General features: G+C 49.6%; 1 long non-coding RNA gene across 2 annotated transcripts in view; it reads left to right on the top strand.

The window, feature by feature from the left end:
* The first annotated feature begins 12,266 nt into the window (after positions 1 to 12,266).
* The window catches only part of LOC144818937 (uncharacterized), a 324,952-nt gene continuing 323,652 nt past the window's right edge, over positions 12,267 to 13,566 (top strand). For both annotated transcript variants that reach the window (XR_013607182.1, XR_013607181.1), the window contains exons 1-2: positions 12,267 to 12,296; positions 12,833 to 12,895. This is a non-coding gene — a long non-coding RNA (uncharacterized LOC144818937). The remainder of the gene's footprint in view (positions 12,297 to 12,832; positions 12,896 to 13,566) is intronic.

The following is a 13,566-nucleotide window of genomic DNA, read 5'->3' as shown; positions in this document are numbered from 1 at the left end:
CGCAGTAGAGTTCCGTCACGGCTGCAGAGGGTCAGGGGACCTGCGTACATCGCCAGCGCGTGAGGAAGGGGCACGTCCCTGTTTGGGCGCCATTTATGTGGTAAATAAATAATTAATTACCGGTACTATTTTTGGATATATTAACAATAACAGATAGCTCAATAAATAAGAGGCAGGATCCGATGTATCCGAGTTGAACAGGCTTTATTCAGGCAAAGGGGAAGGGACTGGAACGGGACAGCCTGAAATAAAATAGGAAGGAAGGCAGCTGCACCCGTTTCATCACAATTCAACATATATATAGTAAGACATTTCTATTACATTACATACAGTAGGCGTAACTAGTGACAAGCGTAAGATAAGAAGACATGGGCGTGAAGAGAAGGCGTGCACAGGGCGTGTACGTAGACATGTGATGTGAACGTCACAGAAGTGTCATAAAGTGGGCGGAAACATGGAGGGGGCTACCTGAGTAGCTGGGACCTTTAACCTAGTGGTGCGCGCAAACGGGCAATGACGTGTTACCGGGGAGAGCTGGGGGCTATGACTTCTGCACTAGAAGAGGAGACTAAAGTCTGCGGTGTCAGGACGACATGTGCCTATAACATATCTGGTATCTGGTGTTTGGAGTACATGTTGATAGAATCTAAAAGTTATCAGGGCAAAGGCTACTGGACACTAAGGCTGGTGCATGCATATATTCTACATGTATTGCGTGTGCTATGAATCTTCTAGGAATATTAATACAGTAATTCTCTTGCATGGAGACAGAAAGACTAGACTATAGCTGAAGCTGTTTATGCGGTTCGTTAGCTTAGGAATGTGAAGACGGAGAGCTGAACTGATAACTGGAGGCATAACATATTCTTGGCAGACAGGCAGGCAGAGCCAGGCCGGGCACCGCGCTGCGCGGCAGGAAGTAAGTGAAGGGTCAGGGATGCAGGTGGGGGCTGCATCGCTCCTTGGAGTGGGTTCAGGAGACTGGAGCTTGAATCTGGTGTCCGGGCCCCTTTTGAGGCCTAGAAACGGGGACAATGCGGTGAATTAACGTAAAACGTGGCAACATAGGCCTAATACTCGTTGCTTTCACGAGAACTGGATACTGGCATACTAGAATTGGACACAACTATAATTGCGTCTTAAATCGATCATAGGGGGATATATGCATATCGATCATGCACATATAACATAGGATGGGGAACACGTAGGCACATATAACAAGGCAAAATTCAATTTTCCTCACCGTGGGAAATGCTCTCCGTGGACATCTTAGGACCCATACTGGACACCAACGGGGAACCCAAATATGCGATTGTCCTGGTAGTCAGGTACACCAAGGAGCCGAAGGTGGACATTTGTGAGGAAGCCGACACGGAAGCCATACTTTCCTTCCTCACAGCCACCTTCTTGAGGGAAGGAATCCCCAAAGTAATCACGTGTGACAATGGACCGTAATTCATTTCAGCCAAGTGGAACGCGTTCATGGACCGCAACGGTATAGAATTCAAGCACACCCCTGTGTATCATCCAGCGGGAAACAGACTAGCGGAGAGGTTCAACAGGGTGATAATGGGCTCTGTGCAAGCAGCAATAAGTGCAGGCAAGGACTGGGAGAAGGAACTCCAAAAGATGCTGTGGGCATATCGCATTACACCAGCCAACACAGGGTACAGCCCGTTCAAAGTACTCAGAGGACGAGGCCCTTTCACAAAAGACAACCTAGCATGGAAACAACTGGTGGTCCAAAGTAAGTGGTCTCTGGCTGTAGTACGTCGCAACATGGACAGAGCACAGGACTTGTACACTGAGTACTATAACAAACGTCGCAATGTGAAGGAAGTGACCTTGGAGAAGGGCGAGTGGGTGAGAATGAAACAGGCCGTGATGAAGAAGAAGGGCGACAGCAAGTTTAGTCCTCCATTGCAAGTAGTAGAGCCGTATGCCAGATCAGCCTTGCTAAGTGACGGCAAAGTATGGTCTCAAGCTAGAATGGCGCGATGCAACAAAGTCATGAAGTGGGAAAGCGTGGAAGATAGGAGTTCACCCACCCCGGAGAAAAGACCAGAACTGGGACGGACACTAGAATCGGAAGGATTCAGACAAGATACCCTCAACACAGAGCAGAACAATGAAGAACCGTACTTTCCAGCGGTGAAGGAAAGGGAAAGAACAGCTTCTCCAGTCACACCTTGCAGCCTGGGTATGGAGACTGTGGAAAGGGAGCTGTTGGGCTTATACCATTTCCCCCCAAAGTTTTTCACTTCACCTAGTATAGGATGTCTCCCCCATGGTGGAAAATTATATAGGCCATGTGTGGTGTGAGACGCCATGTTAAATGTAAAGCAATGGTGTGCACTTAATAACCCCCCATTGTGGAAATATACCCTGGTAACGTGACGTATTTAAAATGGATGCCATGGCTATGTGTTGTGCCACCTGACTGCAGTGGGTTAGCGGTCTAGTTGTTTGGTACCCAGCCACCCCAGCATTTGGAGGGAAAGCCTGGTACCTAGGGAGCTCTACTTCTCCTCCTGAGCCAGTTTGAACTAGTTCCCCAGAGAATTCTAGAAGGTTCTGGCACTGCCTGGTAGGTGGGGTGAGGGGCATATAACTAAGGGGAATGTGCCACGATTTGCTTAGACAGAGCAGGGACAGGAACGTGAGGGGACCTGCTGCCAAGGGATACCGCCACCTAGGCCTTACTAAAACCCCTCTGATGGCCCCCAGGGCTAGTGGAAGCCCCACTGCAGGAGTTCAGGCTGCTGTGTAGGAGGAGGGCCACGCTACAGTGGAGGATGGTGAAAGCCTACCACCCTGTTTGGATGAGTTCCCACTAACTGCTGACCTGGCCCAGTAGTGCCTGCAGCTCTGTTCCCTGGCCCCTGAGGAAGAAAGGACGCCAGCCTAGGTCCCTAAGTCTGCTGGGACCTTGCGCCACACGAGCGCTATATCTAAAACCTCCAAGAAGGGAAGGAGCACCTTGGACTGCACCCCCAGGAGGTGAGGAGCGTTACCCTAGGGCCCCTGAGGCTTGCTGCAGGGACTGTCTGCCCCCCCTTACGCTGGGCTGCCCAGGAGCGCTGTGGGGCCAAGGAGAACTGTTTATTGGGAAGCGCTATCTTTGCCCAGGATTTTCGTAGCCTGCTGTGCCCTGCATCATGGCCATCAAAGCGCTGAACGTATAACCTGCGCTGTGCCTTCTAAGCGCTACAGCGTAAGATGCTGCCCCTGGTGCTAATTTGAATAAAAGCGGGTGCCTTCCCCACATGTGTGCTGATCCTCAACGGTATTGGTATAGCGGGTGCCTACCCCGCTTCATGACTAACTTATAGGCGGGTGCCTACCCCGTGCTGGAGAAGAGGAAAGAAGCACCGCCGCCGCCCGGGGCCAGAAAAAGGAGAGTGCTGTGTCTACACCCCCCGCCGCGGGTACCTACCCCGCGTTGGCGGGCTCGATTAACCCAGCGGGTGCCCACCCTGCATGATTGCCGCCAATATCGCCGTCGCCGCAACCCGGGATTCGTGGAGGGCCGCCTCGCTGCCTACGGCGGCCCGGGAGAAAGAGGAGTGACCCGGAAGATCTGCGAGCTGCCTGGAGGTGGGCGGGACCCGCACGACGGAAGCCGCTGCCGGGAGGCAGGAAGACGACGGACGCAAGTGGCGGTGCGGGGCTCCCATGGCGAAGAGGGAGCCCCGTGGAGACAAAAGTAGCCAGGCGGGAGCCTACCCCGCGCTGGCCCAGCGGCCCCAAAGAAGCCTGCAGCCTCGAGGAGGCTGTCTCGAAGTCCCAGGACCCCATGAGAGAGAGAGGGGGGCCTGGTGAAAGGGAAGAGGAGCCCTGCTTGTCGCCCAGTATGACTGTAGCCTCGTAGGCTCCAGGGAGAGGTCCCGCGATCTCAGCAAATACAGAATCCCAGGGTAACAGCAGAGTCACTGGCTGTCTGTAAGAGTAGGGAGGGGGGGCCTCGAGGCATATTGTCGGTGCCTGCCCACTCCGCCTTGATGTACCGGAAGGTGTTGCTGCTAGCAGGGGTCCCAGGTGAAACCAGTGAAGCCCTGCGCCCGCCGCCAGCCACAGGAGAGGAGTCATCTCGAGGAGCCTGGTGAGTGGGGCTCAGCTGTGTGGGAGTTGGAGGGGGTGTCGGGGCACAGGGTCGGTGCCCGCCCCCAGGACTAGCGTTTTGCTACGGGGGAGGCCTTGAAAGATTCCGGAGGCCGCCCTGCCCCTGCTGGAAACTGTTGTTGGGCCCCGTTGGCCCCCGTTAAGCTGATGAGGACCTGACCCAAGGGGAGTAGTGACTGAGGGTCCCCTGGACTGGGCCAGTGCCCAAATTAAGTGCTGGTTGGATGTCTTTGGTGATAAGGTTAACCCCTGGCTAGGGGAGTGTCCCAATACGCCTGCCCCGGAGCAGGAAACCTGATTTATGTGGAGGTGCCACACCAGTGAGGGTCCATGAGTTTCAGTGATCGACTCCTGTGCCTTGGGTTATAATGCATGATGTGTTTTCACGCTTTTCACGCCTAATGTTTTATCCTATGTTGACATGCCCAAAGGCTGATGCCTAGTGTTTCTTCCCCTCACTCTCATATTGCTGATGGTCTCTGCCATTCCTTTTTATGCGCACTGTGTTTCCTGCCCCAGGATTTAGGTCTTTGCCTGATGTTAGTGCTGGACTTCCTGTTATGAGGTTTTATGGCAGATGTTTGCGCCTGATGTTCCATGTCAATTGATAACGCTCTTTTTATTTCAGCCCTGGAACTAATGGACTTAAGTTTTTCCCTTTACCCTGTAAATAATCCCTGTGTATATATTGCCCTGGCACCAGTTGACGCGACATTGTGATTACTGTGGTTTGCTTTTGCAGGTTGGACCCAATAACAGTTATTCTTTTTCCAACCAGAACTGGTGTTGTGTCTCTTTTTGTGGGGTGCCTGGTGTGTTGTCTCTGGGTACCATGTGGATGCTTCACACATGTCCTCAGGAGTTTGGCCTGCCCGCTCTGCTTCATGCTACCCCCCATAGACTTGGCTACCCCATTTCTAACAAGAGCAGAGGATAAAAGTGATGGGAAGTGCCAGCTCTCCAGGCAACGACCGGCGTATGAGAGGTAGCCCCATGAACACACGTACCAGGTTGGGCAGGCTGATCAAAGCACCCAAGAGGTTTGAAGACTATGACATGGAGACCAAGTAAGACTATGTATTACCTGTTACCTTGACTACCACAGTAGCCCAAGGACTACTTCAACATCTTTCTTTGATTGTTTAATATTTTGTGACAATGTAAAGGGGGGAAATATGTGGCGACGCGGTCTAGTTGTTCGGAGCGCGCGCCAGTGCATTGTGTGTACGTGCCGGTGGTCATTTTGAGTGCCGCGAGTAGCGCTAGCGGAAAGACGCATTTCCCGGCGCTCGGGGAGAATAAAGTATTTAAACCCACAACGGTTCCTGGTCATGTGTACAACCTGACCTGTATAGTAGGTGCCGGCGGATTGCGGTGAAGTGGGGGGGGGGCTGGTGCGGGAGCCTCGGCTTGGTAGTAGTGTATTTGGAGGTTGGATGCAGGAGCGGAGGGGCCTTGGGTTCAGAACTGCCGACGTTGGAGCGGGGGAATAATGTTTAGATCTCAGCGTGGCTCAACAACATACGGTGTTCCGGGGCAGAGTATTAATCACCCACAGTATTGAAAAAGAGGAATTCGGTCTGAAGTGTCATAAAGGCGTGGGGCAGAGTGTTTGTGGTTCCACAGGGAGTATGGGTGCCACCTGATGGACCTTTTAGTGGCGCCGCAAGGGAGGAGGGGGTGGGGGGTTGGGGTGCAAATTTGGGTGGATGGGGAGGATCGCATGGCAGGGGGAGGAGGCGCAAGGGGGCTTGGTACAGGGGGAGGCCTTTAAGGGGGATTTTTTCCCATACTGCGGGAGGCTCAATGGAGGTGAAGGAATGCTGGGGGGGGGTCAGGGGTTGGGGGCACAGTGTGGTGGAAGCATGGAAGGAGGGTCGGGTGTCAGGGCGAAGGGACAAGCATAGTGGCCAAGGCTGGGTAATCCTAAAGCAAGCAAATACACGCTGAATAGGGTTGGACAAACAGCGCGCCGGGGGGCACCAAGTTAGGTAGCTAAGAAGGAGGCAGCGATGGGTCTTTTTACAGGATAAAGGAGGGAGGAGACCGGGTTGGGGGATGAGGTCGCCCAAGAGAAGGCTGAGCAGGTTTTAGTATGGATTTTCCCTTGGATAGCCGGAAGCAGCTGCTGCAGCTGGGATGGAGTGCAGACAATACGAAGCTGATTGAAGCTGCAGTTTTGCATCCTTGGCGCTCGGCGAACAAACTGCAGTTTTGTTGTTGCTGTCCCTGGGTGATGGTAACGTTGTGTTACCTGGCTGGACAGCGTGTCGGGAGAACCGCGAGTGCCGACGTGCAGTGCATCACTGCCTCGGTTGGGCCATGTCCGTGCACACGTACTAGACCAAGGAGAGCTGCGAGTGGAGCCATCAAGGTTACAGGAGTCGGTGTCAGCCCGGTGCACACTAGCTGCACTCAGCCCTGGCATAGGATGGGACTTATCCCTGGACCCGAGCAGCGGAAAGGAAGGGGTCGAGGGAGCTAACGTACAGTGATGCAGTACAGGCCAGGTGGCGCCTGTGGGGTTCTACACTTGGATCTGAGCTGCAAAAGGAAGGGCGCAGCTTACGTCCCTGTGACTCAGGCCTGGGCTAACAATATGATTTTGAAGCCTCCAATTAAAACAAGAAGCATGTCTGCCCTCTGGGTGAGTCGCAGTTAGGGGCTAGACCACTGCACTGGGGATATGACTGTCATGGCTTCTCCTCTCCCAGCAGCCCTGAAGTGGTCGGGCGGGTAGAGTCCGTTCCACCAACCATGGCAAAAAAAGCCCCTCTTGATCATGTATGATACCCCTGGCAGGGATGGTTTCTCCTGCCTTACTCCACTGACCGGCCCGCGGGTGGCACCCCTAGCCCCGGGTTGAATGTGCTGCTCTTTACTATTTGTTATGCCCCTTGCCCGGCTGCCCTGTGTTATCTGCTTACCTGCGGTCGGCTGTGGCCTGCCGGCTGATATCCGGACACTGATTGTAAGGCTGAGGCTGGAGCTGTCCGTACAGGGAGGGGAGGATGTGAGGTAATAAGACTGGCTGCTTCCTCCTATGGCACCACAGCCCTGCCAAGGGCAGGGCCTGTGGAACCAAGGGACTTCGGCATCTGGATTTACAACTGTACCAGGCCCGCAGCACAAACCACAGCAGCAGCATGAAGAACCCGAGGCTCGCTTCCCGCACGGTGCTGGTCCGGAGGGGCCTCTACTGCCAGCAACTCGTGGGACCATCAGCAGCAGCCAACAGGATGCGGTGAGCCAAAGGGGTGAAAGAGGAGCAGAGACGAAGGGGTATAGAGAGCAGACTACAATGTGTGTGGCACACAGCCGTTAGATGGGCTGTCCTATTTGTGCCCAGTACAGACCCCCACAGACTGGCGCACACACAAAATCCACAGACATACCCAGTTTGGGGTTCCCATGAGTTAGCTGTTGCTCCCGGCATTGATTGCATACTTTCAGCATGTTCGCTTCTATTTTAATGTGTTCCCAACCACACTGCTAAAATAATGACTCAGAGTCACCTTTTTCCCCCAACTGATTCCGGACGTGTATAAAGGCTCTCACTGTTACATTTAAAAACCTGAAACAAGCACGGAATCGAAACCCGAACACGGGAATCAAAACTAGTGGTGTGCGTGCACAACAGAGGAGTGGGGGCACTGCAACGGCAGGAAGGCGAACGCGCACTGCTGCGCGTGCTAGCCACTGTCGGGAATGGGCGTGTCCCGCCTTTGCCCAATCTCGTGCCGTTTTTTCGATAAAATAGAACACGCAAGCCAATACCACACAGGGAAAGCAAACCCACATGCACGAGCATGTGGGTAGCTTTCTAAACCCCTATCAAGAGGTCTTGTGCTGCGCGAGTAGTGCTGCGCACTGCAACGCTAAGCGCGAGACCTGAAAAGCACCAAGCTAGACTCGTAGCCAAAAGCCCAAAGCTCTCAGCAGCGGGCCCGCCGCCTTCCTATGGGGAGCAAACAGTCTTTACTGCAAGCACCAGAGAGCAATCGATATATGTAGCAGCAACTGCTGCTACGATATAGCTTGTTACTCCATTGAACAAGCAAATGACGTTTCCGTCAGGCATATTGCCGTATATGTGAGTTGTTCTGCTGATAGGTTGTGCTGCTGGCCATGCTTTGCATTTGTATGGAGGTTGGCGCATCCTGGGAAATGTAGTCTGTTCAGTGTCAAGTTCCACTCTGCTTCCTGACTGACTAAAGGGAGAACAATGGTCTAAAGTGTGTGACAGAAATTACCTATGTTGGAGCACTTACAGTTCAACAGTTATACATAACCTGTCCAATCCCAGGCTAGAGTAAGGTTTCCATCAGCCCACCCATTTGGCGGAACTTCGTCATCTGGAGACCCAGGAGAGAAGGGTCACATATAGCCAAGGTATTACAAAGGCTAAATGTACCAAAGTACTGGACCTCCTACTCTCTGGATGACTCAGCCTCTATGTTTATCCAAGGTATATAAGGACCGGTGGAGTGCAGTGCAAGTGATAAGTGCAAGTGTGATAAAAATGACTAGAAGGACAAAAAATATGTTTATTGGGGATTATCCTAATGCCATCTAATAAAAACCGCCTGATAGTTTGGGAAATTGTTTTACTATCATTTGGCTAGGAGTGAGGTCAACATGTTTCAGCCTTGAGGGTCAATGACCCGGCTTTCTTCAGGACCTAATGGGTGATGTGCGCTACTGCAAATACAACTGTTCACGTGAGAACACAAATAATATATTTCAACAAAGGAAATGGATCAGTGGTTATTAACCACCCTACCAGACATATATCCCATATGTGTGTGGTTCCAAAGTTACTTCCTCATCCCTGAAACAAAAAAGAATATTATCAAGGATAGAGCTACTCAACTTGAGGAGGTGAATGATAAAGAGTGCTCAAAACAGGGAGGTTCTATCTGTCACATAGTCGTTCATATATTATACACGACTGGTCCCATTAGCCATAAAGTACTGATGGTGGAGATTATAAATTTAATAAAAGGAAGGTACTCACCCAGCTTTCTGTGGGGGTAAGCCTCACCTCACCCGGCAATTGCTGGGCGTATGAGGCCCCGCTCTAGTAGTAAAAAGAGAAACCATGGGGAAACAACAAGTGATTACATAATCTAACTTATTTACCCCTACAAAACTCACAAAAAACCTCTATCTTGTGCGCCCACCAACCGTGTTACTCAAAAAAGCGGACCCAACTGACATCCACTGAAGGAATTGTTTTTAATCTGACCAGGATTTTATTGCGCCAAACTCTGTGGTTACAATCAAAGTAGGCATAGAAAGATAGCTATCATCATAACCAGAAAAGTTCATGCGATGTTGCTCTCTGGAAGAAGCTCAAGCTATCTGAAATGTTACAAATAATTCAAAAAGTATTAAAGATAATGACCAGCTAAAAGTTTGTTGTATTAGTTAAAGATGTTGGTCATAATGCACTAAATAGAAGAAAGGTATACTCTGCTGAGCATGGTCATGCTAAATGTAGCTTCTATGCCCACAGAGGCAAATGGAGGGCAGTCAGAAAGAGATGAAAATGTGCTAAGCTGGCTCAAAAGAAGCAAGCAAGACACCAGGCTGAGAATCCTTTAGAGCAACAGAACTCAGGACTTACCTATCCGTCGGTACCTCGTCGCAGTCTGCGAGCAGTGTGGGAGGTACCGAGGAAAGCCAGGAGTCCTCTCTTATACTGTTGCTGATTGGTGAATGAGATCTCGTTAGTCGATTATCCAATAAGATACCGCCGCTGTCTGTTAGTTTAACGGCTTGTATCGTTCTTGTAAAGCACATGATACGTATGCGCGGTTTCGCAACACTGTTCTGTTCCGAGCATGACCGCTGTATGTGTCTGTAATGCGCACGCGCCAATCCCGCCCCACGCTTTTTGTATGAACTTGGGCAGAGAGGTGTATGCTTTTCTGGGACACTAGTTTAACGCACCTGCGCACTAGGCATTCACTCGCCCGTATGCGCATAAGAGCCTTGTGGCAGCGTCAGCACAAGTTCTAAACACGGCAACTTCAACAAGGTGTGTGTAAGCCGAGTTTATACAGAAGATGAGCGAGAATCCTTTTATATGTTCACTATGAGTCTCGTGGCTATCAACATGGTCACAATTTGAAAGTCAGAATACAAAAATCATCAACAAGAGTCCCATGATGTGGAGAACTGTAGGTGGTAGTAGGACTATTGGAGGTGTTATAAAAAATCATAATGAGGCAGCTATTTACTCATGTCTAGTGGGGGACCCAAAATATGTATCCCATAGGTCATATAACTGTCAGGTAATTACCCAGCTCAATAAATGGGTTGCAACGGTATTGAAGTTAGTCAAGACACGTTGCTGGGGCAATTATTACTTTCTAATGACAGTGTTGAGTCTGGTTTTCAGTTACTGGCAATGGTATGGCACTTCAACTGTGACATGTGTCGAGATCCAATGGGGATCAAATCTGTACCCAGGGAATACTGTCATTCAGACCTTCTGTATCAGTCCTGAGTCGGAAAATCCATCTTTGCTCCCTGATGAAAAGGAATCTAGAAATATCAGTCACATGTTGCGGAAACGTGGGGTGTTCAAGTATCACCCATCTCATGTCGTCTGCCTGATGTTTGCCATTTAAAAAATGATTGGTTAGACATGTAGCTTGCTTACAGCAGCGTATGGTACTTTTGTGCTCGCTGATTCGTAACTTGATTTTACGAATAGTATGGCCCACGTATCTCAAGGAGCACGGACAGGAGATCATGTAGATCACACGGTCAGTGTTACAATTAGTGTGACTACGCAAGATCCAAGGGCGGTCAGTCCCAATATCCACGGATTCAGTCTTCATCATCTGGGGACAGACACTGCATGAGCCACAAGGATAGTGGCCACGTACCGGTGGGAGTCCCCAGAGAGTGTTGGGACTCAGGTGTCAACTGTTGTCTTGGTCGGGTATGTACAAGTCTGTCGCGTAGGCTTGGGCCTCGTTTGAAGGCAAACAACGGTGGGGGAATCTTCTCTGTGGCAATATTAAGGATACGCCAATGTCTGCGAACCGTCTTTTGTATTTTATTAGACAGTGTGCAGAAGGTATTAACAAATGTAAGCCTTTTGGTTACTGGTTTAGTCATACTTTGATCAAGTAGGGCATCCCGATTGACATTGGAGGCTCTCTTCCAAGCTCTTCGTACCAAACGTCTAGTGTACTCTCGGGCCTGGAGTTGTGATGACAAAACTTGGGCATGTTTGTGGAAGAGTGCTGGTGTTGAACAATTTCTGCGTACTCTTAAGAATTGACCTACAGGAAGATTCTCGCGTAGGGCTCTAGGGTGGTGACTGTCGAAAGCCAGTAAGGAATTTCTTGACATTGGTTTTTTGAAAAGTTCACATTGTAGTTGCCCATTCTCTTCAACGATGGAAATATCAAGGAAGGACAGTCTAGCTTTGCTGGACTCGACGGTGAATCTCAAAAATGAGTTCTGTTGATTGAGCCATGTATGGAAGGTAGTGATCTCGGTGACAGAGCCTCGCCATATCACCAGAATGTCTTCTATATATCTCTTCCACAGCAACACCTGATGGAAAAAAGGGTTGCTGTGGTTGAGAACATGATTCTGTTCGAAAAGGTGGACGTAGAGATTGGCGAGGCTAGGTGCAAATACGCTACCCATGTTGATAACCACGAGACTCATAGTGTATATATAAAAGGATTCTCGCTCATCTTCTGTATACACTCTGCTTACACACACCTTGTTGAAGTTGCGGTGTGTAGAACTTGTGCTGACGCTGCCACAAGGCTCTCATGCAGTGAGTGCGCATACGGGCGAGTGAATGCCTAGTGCGCAGGTGCGTTAAACTAGTGTCCCAGAAAAGCGTATACCTCTCCGCCCAAGTTCATACAAAAAGCGTGGGGCGGGATTGGCGCGTGCGCATTACGGACACAACAACGGTCATGCTCGGAACAGAACAGTGTCGCGAAACCGCGCAAGCGTATCATGTACTTTACAAGAACGATACAAGCCGTTAAACTAACAGACAGCGGCTGTATCTTATTGGATAATTGACTAACGAGATCTCATTCACCAATCAGCAACAGTATAAGAGAGGACTCCTGGCTTTCCTCGGTACCTCCCACACTGCTCGCAGACTGCGACGAGGTACCGACGGATAGGTAAGTCCTGAGTTCTGTTGCTCTAAAGGAATCTCAGCCTGGTGTCTTGCTTGCTTCTTTCGAGCCAGCTTAGCAAAGTTTTATCTCTTTCTGACTGCCCTCCATTTGCCTCTGTGGGCATAGAAGCTACATTTAGCATGACAATGCTCAGCAGAGTATTTAGTGCATTATGACCAACATCTTTAACTAATACAACGAACTTTTAGCTGGTCATTATCTTTAATACTTTTTGAATTATTTGTAACATTTCAGATAGCTTGAGCTTCTTCCAGAGAGCAACATCGCATGAACTTTTCTGGTTATGATGATAGCTATCTTTCTATGCCTACTTTGATTGTAACCACAGAGTTTGGCGCAAGAAAATCCTGGTCAGATTAAAAACAATTCCTTCAGTGGATGTCAGTTGGGTCCGCTTTTTTGAGTAACACGGTTGGTGGGCACACAAGATAGAGGTTTTTTGTGAGTTTTCTAGTGGTAAATAAGTTAGATTATGTAATCACTTGTTGTTTCCCCATGGTTTCTCTTTTTACTACTAGAGCGGGGCCTCATACGCCCAGCAATTGCCGGGTGAGGTGAGGCTTACCCCCACAGAAAGCTGGGTGAGTACCTTCCTTTTATTAAATTTATAATCTCCACCATCAGTACTTTATGGCTAATGGGACCAGTCGTGTATAATATATGAACGACTATGTGACAGATAGAACCTCCCTGTTTTGAGCACTCTTTACCATTCACCTCCTCAAGTTGAGTAGCTCTATCCTTGATAATATTCTTTTTTGTTTCAGGGATGAGGAAGTAACTTTGGAACCACACACATATGGGATATACGTCTGGTAGGGGGGTTAATAACCACTGATCCATTTCCTTTGTTGAAATATATTATTTGTGTTCTCACGTGAACAGTTGTATTTGCAGTAGCGCACATCACCCATTAGGTCCTGAAGAAAGCCGGGTCATTGACCCTCACAGCTGAAACATGTTAACCTCACTCCTAGCCAAATGATAGTAAAAAAATTCCCAAACTATCAGGCGGTTTTTATTAGATGGCATTAGGATAATCCTCAATAAACATATTTTTTGTCCTTCTAGTAATTTTTATCACACTTGCACTTATCACTTGCACTGCACTCCACCGGTCCTTATATACCTTGGATAAACATAGAGGCTGAGTCATCCAGAGAGTAGGAGGTCCAGTACTTTGGTACATTTAGCCTTTGTACTATCTTGGCTATATGTGACCCTTCTCTCCTGGGTCTCCAGATGACGAAGT

The sequence above is a fragment of the Lissotriton helveticus genome, chromosome 2_1 (assembly GCF_964261635.1).
Source record: "Lissotriton helveticus chromosome 2_1, aLisHel1.1, whole genome shotgun sequence".
Taxonomy (NCBI): domain Eukaryota; kingdom Metazoa; phylum Chordata; class Amphibia; order Caudata; family Salamandridae; genus Lissotriton; species Lissotriton helveticus.
Note: the sequence above shows the minus strand (reverse complement) of the source record. Positions and strands in the feature narration are given on the sequence as shown.